This window comes from Telmatherina bonti (genome assembly GCF_933228915.1).
Source record: "Telmatherina bonti genome assembly, chromosome: 4".
In the NCBI taxonomy this organism is placed as follows: Eukaryota; Metazoa; Chordata; class Actinopteri; order Atheriniformes; family Telmatherinidae; genus Telmatherina; species Telmatherina bonti.
Genome location: NC_136622.1, coordinates 12,123,357 through 12,139,628, shown reverse-complemented (window position 1 = coordinate 12,139,628; position 16,272 = coordinate 12,123,357). Strand labels below are relative to the sequence as shown.

Sequence of the window (16,272 nt, the reverse complement as noted above, 5' to 3'; positions counted from 1 at the left end):
TAGAAAGTGAAATATTTGTTGTTTGTTTGTTTGTTTTTTTTTGTTTTTTTTACTAAAAAGGGTTGTTTGTTTTGAGATATAAGGAACGTGTGTAACAGTAGTGATGGAAACTGAAGCTAAGCTGCCAGTGTCCATTTGTACACAGCAATGCTCTTGATCAATATGCGGAAATAAAAGAGATTTAGCATTAATACTGCAAATAAGAACCCAACATACTAGTGAGAATTATTTTTTTACAGTTTCCACTTGTGCAATATTCAGTCATTACTGTCTTTCCTGTTTTACATTCTCTTTCTTTTTGGGATCCAGAAGCAACTTTAATTTGGCAAATGGGTGAAACTGCATAGTTATGCAAAGTTATGCTTCAATCATAATAGATATCTGTTGCAAATGCACCAGAGGCACAAGCAGTGGAAGTCTATGAAAATATCTGTTTGACTTTTCTGTTATTTACCTTCTTTTCTTTCTTCATAAATATGTTTGGTTTACAAATTTAGTCACCTGCATTGTGGATTCAAGCATCAGACCCACTGACCATACTCATATCTTATTTACATTGTCAGTAACTTTACACAAATCAAATCAAAGATACTTTATTTATCCCCGAGGGGAAATTCAAGAACTACTGGGAAGATTTTTGTCATTTTTTCTGGGAATGGATCTTGATCTAACTTGGAAAACATTTTGGGAGTGATCTGGAATTAAATGTGGACACAGGAATATACTGTATAAAATGATTCTTTACATTATGGGTGGAAAGGAAGAGCTTGGCTGAGGTCTGCACTCTCCATGTGCCCTTCTAAGCTACTCGTGGTTTACCATTTGACATTTCCACAATGTGAATTGGTCTCCTGAGAACAATTGTTTCATCAAGTACAACAGTCCACACTAGAAAATAGACAATTGTCCCAATTATAATCCAAAAAATGCATTATAAGGTTATGGCTGGCCCATACATATCTTCATACTTTAAGTAACACTCACTCAAGCCTCTCTTTGGATGCATTTATTGGCCAAGTTCAGCAGTTTGTGTGGAGATAGGCACGATTGGCCACTTTTATGGCTGTGTGAAGTTTGGACATTAGCTGTAATGAACTTCTGGCTGTCTGAACCAGCATATGATTAAAACCAAATTTTCTCTCCTAAGGAGCAATTACCATGGTGAAGATAAGTGAGAAAGGGCAGGGAGCAGCAAACCTTTTGGGCAGCGGGTTCAAAAGGAAAAAAATCTTTTCTTTCTCATGTTAACCATCCAGGAACAAATGAATACAAGCAAATACGATCAGGACTTAGGTATATGTTTGTTGCCAATTTAATTATGAAGAAAAAATGAGTCAAGACAAATAATCCAGAAGGATCTGTGTTTCTCAAGTCACCTGTACTGAGGAGATTTTCAAGAGAAACTATATCTTTCCTTTATTGAGATCTAAGGCAAAAGAGCATGATGTTTGCCGAGATAGGCAGCAGAGGCCAACACAGGACTGAGACTAATCTGCAGTTAAGCCACACAAGTGTCTGCCATGTCTGAGGATCCTGACTGATTACATACTTCATGGAAAGTGACTGAGGGAGGAAGAAACCCATCTGGTCAGCCACACAGCAGCTAAATCAAAAGGCAATTCCACGTCCCTGTGAACCTTGCTCCCAGCTACGACACCTGACGCTTTTCGGCAGAGAAGACCCTGAACATGAATGATTCAGAGTGGAGCACAAATCGAATGAACTTGTTTAGTAAATTCACAGCTTAGCGGTATGAGAGTTCTGTAATAAAAAAAGCATCTCAACCGAACAAGGAGATACAAATATATTCTGTGCAGCTTGATCTTTTATTTTCTACATTTATTACTTTCTCTAAACTAAGCATCAGAGAAGAAAGGGGGGATATAAGTGACTTTGGAACTGGCGTAGTTGTTAGTGTCACAGAGGCTAATCTGAGTATTTTAGAAACTACTGATCTGCTGGGATTTTCCTACATAACCACAGTCGGAAAATGTTGGAAAATATCCAGCGAGTAGCAGCTGTCTGGACCAAAATGCTTTGTTGAGGTCAGATTTGAATATAGACTGGTCAAAGATGATGAAAATTCAACAGCAACTTAAATAAATCACCCATTACAACCACAGAACCATCGCTAAACACACATGGCGAACCTTTAAGCAGATGGGCTGAGCTACAGCAACAGAGGACTGCATCGGGTACCTCTCAGCTAAGAACGGGAAACTGAGGCTACAGTTCACATAGGCTCAGTAAAACTTGGCAGAAGCAGTGTTTTCTGGTATGATGAGTTTTGGTTTCAGCTGGAACATTCAGATGGGAGGGCCAGAACTTGGTGTAAGCCCCTGGTATAGGCAATTGGTGGGGTAATGATAGAGAATATTATCTTGGCACACTTTGGGCCCCCTAGAGCCGATTGAGCATCATTTAAACACGTCTCTCTCCCAATGACACCGGCGTACCAATCAAATATCAGAGCAGTGACACTTTTCCACATTTTAATAATCTAGTTTATCATTAGTCTATGGGACATAAACATAATACAATCTCTAATATATGAACTGCACATGCAAACAAAGACAATAAACCACCTTTGTGAGTTTAGTTTGTACTCAAAGTATAAGATGAGTCCTACTGAAAATGACAGAGTACCTTGGACTCATTCTGCTGATGTTAAATGAGGTGACAGCGTCAGTCAGTCACCTGTATGAGCAACTTTTTTCTTTTTTACTAATTAGGGATTTCTTGGCGCCTGCACGCTGCACTTACACTGCAGGAAAATATAATCGGACAGTAAGCAGGCACAGACAAGATGCCACAAGCTTTCTTACAGACTGAGGGTACAAGCTGTTCAATGTGAGGTGAATATGAAGGGTGATCTGGCAGTGGGAATGTAAAGCTGCTTGGGGGGGGTGGAGCTGACACAAGGAGGGCAGATGAAGGACAGGGTGGGATAATAAAAGGGCAAGACAGGGTGGAAACAGGAGCAAGAATAATAGAGAAGCTGAGTGGGACGTTGACAAGGCAGAGAAAGGAGGATATGAAGAAGGAGAAGTGATGGATGGATTACTGTAATGAAAATAGAAGCATATCAGAAATTAGACCAACACAATGTGGAGGCTGCACATTCCAGCTGGAGTGGAGGATCTAGTTTTAAGGGGGTTGGCTGTCAAAAATCCTTCTCAAATACACCTCTCACACAGCAATTTAGGTGAGAGAGGGCAGTTGCACATCACATCTAATCTACTGATCTGCTGCCAAGAAAGGTATCAGGCAAGTAAGCCAGGAAACCAAATTCCAGAACCAGAGCGGAGCAGCAACCATAACTTCCAATCCAGGAACGTATCCTGAACCAATCAGGACTTTTAAAATCCCAGTCTCATTCTCCTTGAGAAGATAGACAGACTTGTTCTTAAAAATCAGCATTTGCTTTTCTTTTCAACAGTTTTGGCCTCTGCAAACATGAAGGAAATGTCACATCAAGCTAAGAGTCCAGTTGGCATCATGTGGTTTAGTGTTTCAGACATGGAGAACGGGGTCAAAACAATGATAAGAACAGTAGGTTAACATGGATCTTAAAAACACAGACGATATAATAAAGCTTATTAATCAACATATCTTCTGTTTTGCTTGAGCCTATAAAAATAAATATTTTTTTACCCTTTTGAAAAAGATGTCAAAGACAAAATCTTTCCCACTTGGAAAAATAGAAAATCCCAGATGAACGAGCTTTCTACCAGTACTTAAACACACCGTTGACGCTGCGAGACTCCCAGAAGCATAAAGAGTCTGAAAACCTCTTGAGCCGTTGTAAACTGATCTGAGCAAAAGTGCAGTTTTGGCTGTGTGCGTCAGGCCATTTGGACACGAGAATTGAACAATTTGTGCAGAATGTGTCGCGGAATGTCTTTTATGTAATGTCATTTGTGATTTTTGTGTATGTGTGTGTATTGTTTAGCTATTTAGGTGTATATTTCAATACACAATTAATATGCAACTACCCAAAGTTACATACAAACTAGTTTTCACTGTTTGTAAAGAGGAATTTTTCACTCTCTCTCTCTCTCTCTCTCTCTCTCTCTCTCACACACACACACACACACACACACACACTGAGTCAATTTTCTCTATATTTCCTATCAAATGGTGCCACATTAAGGAAAATGGATTTGTGTGGATTGAGCTCATGGAAAACTTGCCAAATCTTCTCTGCCAAGAGTAAACAGCTTATCCTGCTGCTGATGACTAGTTTGAGTTTGTGGTACCCCCGGTGCTGACAATCAAGTGCCTGATTGGTGCTTCATTAGCAGCACCTGTGCGTATAGATCAGCGCTGTGACACTGTTAGTTTTATCAGTAACTAAAACTGTAATGCATTACTCTTTAAATAAAGTAACTCAGCGTTACCCAGTGGTGCGCTTGTCCATTACTGGGTAAATCAATCATTTTTGGCCAGTAGTGGGATTCTTCCAGCACAACATGATGGGGTGTTACCACACCAGCTTACTGGGTTTGTTTTTCTGCGACGTTGCTTGTAAATATCGCCAGTCACGGGTTACTGGAGCTTCCTGTTCTCACACTGTGAAGCCATTACGATTCTCTCGCAGAGAACGCAACAGTCCCGTTGCCTTGGTTACCATGGCAATCTGCCCTGGCACACCTCTGCCAAAACACATGCACAAGTTCACCCAACAAAGAGACAAAGTTACAGGACATAACCAATGAAATATGTAAATAAAAATATTATCAAGAGTAGGAGAAGGAGCAGGTCTCACCATAAAGACCCCTCCCCTGATCAAAAAAAAAAAGAAAAATCTAGCTTTATTTATTTATTTCATTTCTTCTTTTACAGTTTGAAATTCTTTGATTTAACCCACTTCATTAGCAATATATTTTATATAAGGTGTTAATTGAAAAAAAACCCACAGAATTTATTATAAATTGAACAAATGTGTCTGATTACATCTATCTATCTATCTATCTATCTATCTTTCTATCTATAAGGCAACTTAGTTACTTTTTGAATGAAGTAACTATTAAGTGTATCTAGTTACTCTTTTGATTGGCAGCCGGCAGAAACAGGCTCAAGTTGGTTTCCTGAGAGGACTACGCCATCAGAGGACTGTCTACACATAAGTAGTCGTCCACAGATCCGCAGTCAAGGTTTACAGGACAATAACCAATCTGTCACAGACTGTATGTAGCAAATGTCTGGCTTCATAGGACTGTCACGGCTGCCCTTCTTTGTCAAACCCATTTGAGCTGTGTCAGCAAAACGTGCACCGTAATCCGGAACTGTGGAGGAATGTTTTGTTCAGCAATGAGTCCAGATTCTGCCTACAGCTGTCGGATTGTAGAGTGGAGAAGAAACAGAGAACGCTATGCTGATTGCTGAGGTAATAGGGAGCTTTTGGTGGAGGCAGTGTGATGGTGTGGGCTGCGTGGCCTCTCCCTCACTGGACAAACTGAAACTTTCCATAAAATGGATGCAAATTTAAAAAAAGAGCGATATTGATACTTCCCAGTCAGTGGCTATCCCATATATCCACAGACTCCTCAAAAATACAGTGCAGTTGCAGGGTTCAGTGTCTAGTGTTTTTCCCAAAGATTGTCAGGCATATAGTCACAGCTGATGCCTGGAATCAACGCTCCAACTTTTTGGTTGAAGGACAACAAGATAAAATGACATTATTCTGGACTGAGTTTGTGTCCACACTGAACTTCTGAAATGAATCGGACCTTTTAAAAAACAATGTGTATCACTCCCCACCAGAGGCAAGAAAATATGGCACAGCATCAGATTCTGGTGGTCTGGTTGATCAGGTTTCTATCAGAAGTTTGACCAAATTCTTCCACATCCGACTATGAGGTATTTCTCCCATCCAGAACTGTCTTTTATCGCACATGCGTGCATGTTTTGGTTGTGTTTACACATGATGCAGGTAAAGACTGTACACATTAACCAGAGACCACAATGCACTTTGTTTTGTCGTCCACTTCCTGTATTTGATCCACTACATATAAACTGAGATCTCCGGTTGTAGGCAGACCAAGTCTGCTTCTTTGATCTCAAATCAGAATTCATTTTGTGCGTTCACATTTCCCCAAACAAAGCAGACTTTACAAGCAAACAGACTAGGACTGAAATCAAAGAGGCTGTTGTGAATGTGCACGAAGCGGTTAAGTTGGTGACCAGCTTGAAAAGGAAGTGCCAGGCTGTATATGGCCAATCCACTATTTAATTGATGCATTGTAACAAGTGCAGATTCAATTACAATTTCTGAATGTTCAAATACTTTTGTTTCCTATGTAAATGACCAAAATGAAGACGCAAAGTAGGGCAGGAACAGAAAAATTCTTGTTGCTGCTCGCAGAAGACTAGTGTTTGGAAACATTTTGGTTTCATGGACACGAGAACAAATAAGGCCTAAACAAGACTTTCTCCAAATGTAAGTTGTTTAAAGCAGGTTAAAATATATTAGTAACGCTTAAACATCTTAGCCCAGCCCAGATGAGAAGAGGAGAAAAAAGCCACTAGTTTTTGTTCCTAAGTGTTACGAACACAGTTTCTCGTAGATTTCATGAAAAATATAAAGACAATAATAGAATATGTTTAAAATGTGTTGAATTTCTTTCTTTTTTGACATTCATTCATTTTCTAAACTGCTTAATCCAATTCAGGGTCACAGGGAAGCTGGAGCCTATCCCAGCTGGCTTTGGGTGACAGGCAGAGTACACCCTGGACAGCTCACCAGTCCATCGCAGGGCCACACAGAGAGACAAACAACCACTCACACTCACTCCTAGGGGCAATTTAGAGTAACCAATTAACCTAACATGCATGTCTTTGGATGGTGGGAGGAAGCCGGAGTACCTGGAGAGAACCCACGCATACACAAGGAGAACATGCAAACTCCACACAGAAAGGCCACTGCCCAAACCCCTCCCCAGCCAAGGATCAAACCAGTGACCTTCTTGCTGTGAGGCCACAGTGCGAACCACTGTGCCACCGTGCAGCCTTTGTCTTTTTTGACAAATATTGCAAATAAATGTGTTTGATTACTTGAATTAATCTACACTAAATGAATTTTGAAGTAGTATAAAAGCAGCCACAGAGTAAGAAAAAAAAAAAGCAACATTGAATATCCAGACGACCGTTCAATTATTAAATTGTAGCCTCCTGAGACGTTGCATTGTTCTTCCACATGTTACTGAAGCCTCTGTTTGTTAAATATATGAAATGTTACATGTACTTTTTCTTCAGACGTCATTTATCAAATCCAATAGAAGACACGAAACAACAGTCAGTAGCAGAATTAGGTTTTCCCACATCCTCAGCGCTGCTGCTCATCCCACAAATGCATCTTCCTAACAAACATGGCACATTAAAACGGAAATAAACTTGCTTTATGACAGTAAAAGATTGATTGCAGTGATGCGTCTTTACAGCAGTAAAATAAACAAATTCTCTTGCTTTTATCCCAGGATTTTGTACAGTTGTTCTATAGACAAAACTCATTGCTATATCATTTTTCTAGTCCATTTGAAGTGATCTGTACTTCAAGCCACATTCACCCACTTGCATAGCACTTTCTTCATTTTACATATTGAGAGCTTTTCCTGTCATACCCACACACTGATGAACTCATTGGGTGGTGATGATAATCTCACCCAAGGACATTTTTAACTGGTATTGCTGCTTTGTCTGACTGAGTCAGATAACTACACATCATAATTTGAAAAGAAGAATTGGAAATGAAAGAAAAAAGTTAGGAGAAAGATTTGGCTTTCAAAAGTCCTTTGAACGGAAGTATTTACGTAACTATATCATTTCACCTGTATTTTTCTGATGATTCATATCTGGATTCATGCTTAGATAAAGAGAAGGAGCTAAATTTAAGCATGTAACAGCTGTATATTACTATTCTGATTATTTCCATTGGACATTTTGAAGTAATTGTGGTTAATAAACACCCTGGTTGTAGTAAGTGGGACCATGAATGTTTGAATCAAGTGGGATTTCTCACCTTTTTCAAATCTCATTAGGAAACCTAAAGGATAATTAAAGACCAGTGACCTTTTCTTTAGAAGGCATGACTCAGGCCTTGCCTTTACTCACCTACATCATCAAACATTTATTGAACTTCCCCAGATAGAAGTAGAAGCTATAAAAATATATATGTGGATGAAGAACATACCAACACAAAAAAAGAAGTTTGATTTTTATTCATTTTTGACTGATAGAAGCAAGTTTCCTGATGCTTTTGCACAAAATTTGTAATAGAACTGAGTAATAAAAACTCCCAAAGTGACTTGATTCTTAATTATATGCTTCATTACATGATTTCTTATAAGGTAGATCCTTAACAGGACTTAAGAAAACTGCATTACTGAAGCCACACATAGACACCACCCTATCAGTAAGTCATTGTCCTCACACAGATACACCCAAATATATATAAAGGAAATATGACATGTTATATTGGATCTAAAAAAAACACGAGTCACTTATACGTGTTGAGAGACTGCAATGAGTGATCATACTGTATATTATTCAATCATTGATTTTACTTTTAACTGCTCCTGATGTGGTGGGAGTAGGGAGGCTGCCTCTCCTACAGAATTTAATGGCATGAAACACAGATGCATGTGGATGGAAAATGCCAGTAATCCACTGGCAAAGGATGTTACATAAGAGAAGTGGGATGTTTCATATGGAAGCCCGGTAGCAGTTTAGATGCTGATGGACAGAAATAAAAGAGCAAGCTGATTCCTATGTGTAGCCTCAAGAGCTGCAAAACGAGTGTGTGAAGCTGCTTTTGTGAAGATTGCTTTTATTTTTCTTTGATCTTTTCTAAATGATATGGCGTCCCGATTATTTATTTATTTATATATTCATTCATTCACTAAAATTTGAACTGAACTAGGCAGTTAAATTTGTGAAAGAATTATATATAAAAGCTATGTAAGTTATGCATCATCATGACTGTTGGAAATCAACATTGAATCTTTATGCAACATTATATCTCAAGCAGCATTTTTTCTCTTTAATGAAATGACAAAGCTTGCTTTTATTTCTTTGACCCCATTATCCCGTCATGGATTTCAGTTGTTTATTACGTGCTGTTGTTCAAATAAAAGGGGACTTAACTCGCACAGAAGACTGCACGGAGGCTGTTTGCATCTCTCCAAGGGCAACATCTATGTGGCTGAGGTCATGCATGCTTGGAATATTAAAATCTTGTCAACACTATACTGGGTAAAATCATGCTAAGGTTCAAAATATGAACACAAGCAACTCATGTCAAGATAAAACGTGTATGAAAGGAGCTTTTTGTATGAGTGAAACATCCATCATTATTTTCTAAAGTGACACCTGATAGATGCTGTAAATTGGTACAAAGCATGCATGGATACCTTCCAACGTGGCACATCTTACATCAGTGTCGGCGGAAAACCAACCAGTGATTTATTATTAGAATTATTAAATTCTTTTTGCAATAAGTCCAGCCAGTTTAATGATCATCCATATGGCATCAAAGCAAATAAAATGGCTAATGAAAATCAAAACTTAAAACAATTTAAGAGTTACTTCAAAACCTGAGAGAGAGCTGGACTGTTATTACTGCACACTGCAAGACCAAAACAGGAAGATGAGAGACTAAGTCTCTCTGAATCAGCCCAGTCCTACAAGAAATATCATCACAGGTACATTTATCTACAATGTCTAAAAGTTCTGCAATGGCTACAACATGTGGCTGTGGCATTTTTCACTTAGTCACTCATGCTTAATATCAACGTTGTTAACTACATGACACTGCTGAACAAAAGGAGAAAAGCTCCAAACTCCCCTTTTCAAGGTCCATCACAGAGAATAGGTACTTAAATGTTGCTTGAATGCCGATATTATGTTAGTTCACGCAAGAACAAAAAACATGGTCTGAGTTTGAGATTATAGATATGTAAAACCTCCCAAACTAGATAGCACTGGACAAAATTTATATTTATTTCAAACACTTTCAGTTTGGTCCCACAGTCAACTGTAAACACAGATTTAATAGTTTTATCCAAAAACAATAAATGTTGTTTACATGAAATTTAGTCACTCTAGGAGAAATTATCAGGATATTGACAATAAGTGAAAGGATGCCTTTGTTTACAGACAATTTAATCTAAAACTCTAGTTGGCTCCTGTACTCAGTATGTTACCATGGCGATCTAGCAAGGTTAATACTGCCAGAGATATAGAGTCCTTAACTGATTAATTTTTCTCAGGACATCCCTAGGGTCACCCTACAGCAGTTTAAATAAAAAAGTAAGACAGATGCTCGTGTACACACCAAGAAAAGAATTGACACGTAAAAAAAAAAATTTAATTAAATAAAAAAAAAAAAAAAAAAAAACAACATTCTCTGTTTCCAAAAGGAAAATCTTCTCAACTTAATTTTCTTGTGGCTGACCTAAAAGAAAATAAAAAATCTTTGTATAGCATCTCAGCCGCTCTTCGCTTCACAAAGAGGCACACATATGTTGCATCTGTTCATCATCCGTCTGTGTGAGGGTGGATACAGAGACGTTAGCTAATTTGATGGCAGTCTGAGAGAAACTCAAAGTTAATTCATACAATGGCGAGGCAACGTGACACAACAGCTCCAAGGACAAACTCTGAGTCAACAATAAATACGATAAGGAGAGGTACTTGAAGAGATGAGTTTTGCTTTGGCATCATGGCCCATGCTTATACAAGGCTGCAACACGTAGGCAAATGAAAACTAACACGCTTTCAGCTCAAAACTCTTCGCAAGGGCAACACAGGAAAACAAAATGTCTTTCTTTTATCATGTTCTTGAGAAAAATCCATTAATGTCAATCTAAATATCTCAGGTACAGAAAAACTTTTAAAAAACGGATTGAGTACAGCCATGTAATGACGGTGAATGTCAGTAACGGGATCACAGGGCATCATCAAGTCTCATTTGAAATGAAGTGCCATCAAAGAGTGGAAGCTTTGGGTTTTGTCTCTAATTTGCTTTTTCTATTTTTGACTCGAATGTGCTGTCATATGCTTCGATGTTTGGGTTGTTATCCCTCCTGTGGTCTTTGCTGACTGGATCTGACAGCGATTGCTAACTTTGATCCCTCAAAAGGCGCAAATAATAACATGCAGCAACATTCACAGGAGCTTAGCTTTTTTTCTGTCTTCTGTCGTTACACATATGCTCTAAAGTTGGCAGAAGTAAATCATTGTATTCAAAATATATTACCTGCATTCTTAATAAGGAATGATGTTAATTCAGTGGATCATCATTGTTTTCATCAACAACTATTTTTACAGACAAAAAAAGTGAAAAATGCATTAAAACCTTTTGGGGGAAAAAAAAAAACTTTAATTATATCTATGAGTATTTTTATCAACAAATGAAAAGGAGACAAAAATGAGTGGAAATGAGATCCAATTAGATTTAATTCAGCGGTAGAGAAAGATGTGAAGTTTGGGAAGAGAGCCACCAAGAACTGATCTCTGTGTGCAATAAGGAAGCAGCCAAACACACAACAGATCTACCTCCATGTAGATATTTGCTTTTATCTATTTTTATTAAACTAATGCCAAAAAAAAAGCAACACATGGGAGAAAGAGAGAAGCATGTAAACAGACAGACAAACAAGACACCTGAGGTGGGTAATAAATGTACTTTTTGAAAAAAATGTATGTTTATGCGTATGCATATGTGAAGAAGAACTAAAAATGGACTCTTTGCTTCTTTCTGCCATTTATTCAGTTCAGTTTTGTTTTTGCAAAAGAAATGCCACCAGTCTCACCAATCAGACATAGGGGGCAAGTTTATTAGACATGCAGTAACATACAAGAACCCTTCATACCTACCAGAGAGAGAATGAAAAACTCGTTAAAAAAATGTCTAAATATGTCTATAAGGCTAAAACTGTGTAGGATAAACACTCCTGTCCTCATATAAAAAACAAGTCACTTCCCAAAGCTCTAAAGATCAGCGATATAATGCAGTGTATTCTGTCCGTACTGAAGGGCCCATTCACACCAACACATTTGATACGAATTCCAGACTATTTGCTCGAAAAGTCTGCTTTGTTTGGGATGTTGGGAGTGTGCAAATGAATTCTGATTCCAATCAAAGAAGACTTGATCCCCCTTAAAATGCAGGTTTTAGTCCACGTCAAGCCAACCAATTCCAGGAAGCAGACTACAGAACAGAGTGCATTGTGGGTTCAGCACACACCATCATGACAACTAAAACATAAGTGTGTGTGGGATGATAGGTAGGATGGGAGGAATCGCTCACAGTAAGATGTGGAAGAATGCAACAGAAATCTGATCAACCCAGTACAGCTAGGATCTGGTGCAGCTCCATGGTTAGCCGTTATGAGTAGAAACCAAAGTTGTCTCTGCATCATGGTGTGCTAGATTTATATTCAGAAGTTTTGGTTTTTTTTTTCTTGTTCCCAGTCGAAAATGCAACAACAGCTCTTACATTTGTATATCTGCCATGGAAAGTTGGGCAACACTCACAAGATCAGATTTAATTCATTATTTAACATCATTTAACATCATTATCTCAATATTTATACAAAGTCACACACAGTTTATACAGTGCAACATAGTTAATGTATAAGCTTAACTTGCAACAATAGAGAACTGCAAGTTCTCCAATTTGGTAAAGCACCCATATTCTCTGACAACTTTGTTCCCCAAGATAGGTCCCAATTTGGATTTTTTTTTTTTTTTAAATCACACCAGTAGCTAACTTTGTTTCTAAACACTTGATGATGAAAACGTAAAATGTTAGGCTTGAAAATGTTCAGAAACCCATGCAAAGCTAAGTGCGCTCAGGCTAATATATGACATCATGAGTTGTAGGTGTTCTTGCAAGGTAAAAAAAGCTTAGAGATGCCACAGTTGTTATATTAACACATATACTGATCAGAGAAGTCACCACTAATCTGAGATGGTAAATCAACAACTGGAAATATTAGAAACATAACAGGCGTTACAGGAAAAATTCAGGCTATGTTGAAATGGCAATAATAAGCTACTGACAGCGGTCCATAGCAAGTTACATGATTTGTCATTACACTATGATATAATAAGTTTGACTTCAGAAGCCCAAAGAAAACGTTAAAGTTATGCATTGCCTTATACGTTATAAACTTGATCTCACAGTTGACTAAATCTACTGTTGATCTACATGTTTACATTATTGTATTTAGTCAACTCAAGGTATACTAAAAATCAAATGATTCAGATTATTCAATTACAACAAAAGCTGAGGGGCAGTTGAGTTTCAAAACTTGCTAGACTAAATCAGATTTGCTATTAAACTGAACACTGATCAAGATTATTAGATTTCCTACAGCTGGGATCAACTCCAGTCCTCGGGGGCTCCTGGCTGTTTCCCTGCAGCAACACAAATGATTCAAACAAAATGAATCTCCAACAGCTTGCTGTCAGCTGCATGTCTGCTATTGATCCATTTATTTGAATCAGATGTGTTGCTGCAGGGAAACACAGGGAATTCAATTCCCAGTGCCAAAAATGTTGTGTCCAATACTACGACTGAGTAACCTCCAATAAAACAGAACAAAAAATGTAAAATTTATATCCAGTCCTCTGTTTGACCGAGGATAACATCATGCTGTTATCAACAGTTACTCTATGCATACAGATGCCGCTGATCACTCTAGGCAGCAAATTATGTTCTTGACATTAATTTCTAAATGTAGTAAAACACACTTTCAGACATATTTTGTGAATATTAGAATCTAAACTTGGATCTCGGTGCTTCATCGTGTGCTTTACTATTACAAGTCTTCCTTTGTGAAAATGGTGGCAATGAAGAACAGGATGTTAGGAATGTGCTGGCTGGTGGAAAACAACATTATTATATATCTTCCCAGCTCCTGACAGGGCTCTGTGATACTATTAATCCCTTTACCCTGGACCCACTAGTAGCTCCTGAACTAAATTAATAGTGCCTAAATCACCTGCAGTTTTCTGATGGCAACACACTGTCTCTGACCTGATTGCATGTTGTGTTATTTTTGCTCCCCGTCTATTTGTCACCTTATTTAGAATTTTCCACAATCATCAGTGTTGCCTCAGACGATGTGTGTTCACTTTGATTAAAACATTGAAAATGACAAATTGAGTGTAGCCTCCTTTTATTGTAAGGCACCAACACTGTTTATTACCTCCTTTCTGTCAAGCTTTGCTTTCTTATTACTGGCATGAAGTTTAGTCCCGAGTAACTCTGCTGCCAAATATCCAGCAGCTGAGACTTTACAGTCACATGGTAGAGTCCAGTTTTGGAAACCAGATGACTGGTTAGATTTTGTAAACACCTGTGGATAACTGTGAGCAGCGACACATCCAAACAACTGTTCTAAGTTTATGGTATCAAATTGAGAACGACATGTTAGATTTATTCCGGCACTGTGAATAGTGTAGTCGCTGAAATTTCCAGTGAACATTTTGGTGAACAACATTAAAATATTTCACTATGACTAAGTTAAAAAGAAGTCTGAAAGAGGCAGTAGCATGTTTTCACATATTTTCTAACCAATCTTCAGTGTTAAAGCAATGTATTTTTATCTTAATCACTGCTCATCTCTTTCACTTGTAAACCTGCTTTCAACAACCTGCCCCCTGTCTTTGCAGGTTGTCCAACCTCTGGAATACTTAACACATAGTGGGGATGTCTATGAGGAAGCGTATAGAAATGCACTGATATGAAAATATTGGATGATATTAATTTGTAATGGCTGATTACCAATTTTTACCAGTATTGGTAATATAGGTTATTAGTTAATGTTTATTTAAAAAAAAAAAAAAAAAAAAAAAAATTAAGATGTGGCTTAAAGATAAAGCCCCCACTTTTAAAGACTGTAATGTTGTCCATGATATTTGTGTGATGGAAAAAAATCTGATACATTATGAGACTTGAACAACATAAGTTTGATCTGTACTGGGAACTTTTGAGAGAGTTTGTGAAACCATTTAGGACAGATTTCAGCTGAGTAGAATGAACATCACCGCTTTAACCCTGCCCTTTTTTATTTTATTTTCATCTTGTACTGTATTTAAAGCAATAATGTTAGTAATCACAACTAAACAAGCAAGTTGTTTGCTCCAAAACAATTAGGCTTGTAACTGGAAAGTTGGAGGTTGGATTCCAAGCTTCCACTGACTATGTGCCGAAGTGTCCTTGGGCAAGACACTGAACCTTAAAGTCGCCCCCCGATGTGCCTATCGTGGTATGATCATGTCTGTAAGTCGCTCTGGATAAAAGCGTCTGCTAAATGACTGCAGAATAGAATAGAATAGAATAGGCGAATCGTTAAAAATTATAACTTTAAGTTGGAGTTCAATACAAGGGACAACAGTTCTGCTAACTTTAATTTCTTTGCTGTAAAATGCGGAAAACCCAACTTTTTGAGTTTGCAATTTTCACTTGAAGTCTCACTTGTCTGTGCTGCCTCGAGCTGGACTCCACGCAGGTAACTTTTGATCTAAATTAAGTTTAAATGGTATGGGAATTGTTGATTAGTGTTGTGTAGTGTGTTGTAGATTTATGGCGGAGGTAACCTACACATTTTCAGCATTTAAACACAAACTCAGCAGCGGTTAGCAGAACTGCTGTATGAGTTAGCAGCTAGCTTATCTGGGCTGATACCTTTCAAACAGGACAAGACATGTTAGCTTCTTCTGGTTAGTATTCAGTAAATTCATGCTCGCCTACTTGCTGCAGCTAAAGGAGTTGCCATTAGGGGTTTAATGCTAACACATTAGCTGATGTTTCATGTACTAAGTAGCAGGACAACATGGAGCAGTTTGTGTAACACCTCTTTGTAGTAATATTTATATCATGCCAAGTTCAATAAAACACTTCATGCTACTACTATTTACATATTAAAATGATAAGATGTAAGTCATGTCAGAGTTGATCAAATTATTATAGTGTAATGGCAGGAAAGGACAATCTACCTATTTAAAATATTGTGTTGGTCATAATTTAGGCCTACCTCGAATTTACTACATTGCTTTTGATTAAAAAAAGGTTTAAATATTTGTACTATGACCCACTGTGGACTCCCAGGCTTGGATATACTGTCCTTCTGTTTAAAAGCATTGAAATACATTTAATTGACTGCCCTGTTTTATACTGACTGCTGACTTTCTTAACCTAATCTGATGTAGGTGTTGGGTTTAGGTATAGATATAGGTTGATAACCTTAAATAATAAATGTT

General features: G+C 37.9%; 1 protein-coding gene across 1 annotated transcript in view; it reads right to left on the bottom strand.

The window, feature by feature from the left end:
• Positions 1-16,272, bottom strand: part of LOC306755101 (copine-9-like) — a 119,341-nt gene that overhangs the window by 90,817 nt on the left and 12,252 nt on the right. The gene's annotated exons all lie outside the window — the stretch shown is intronic.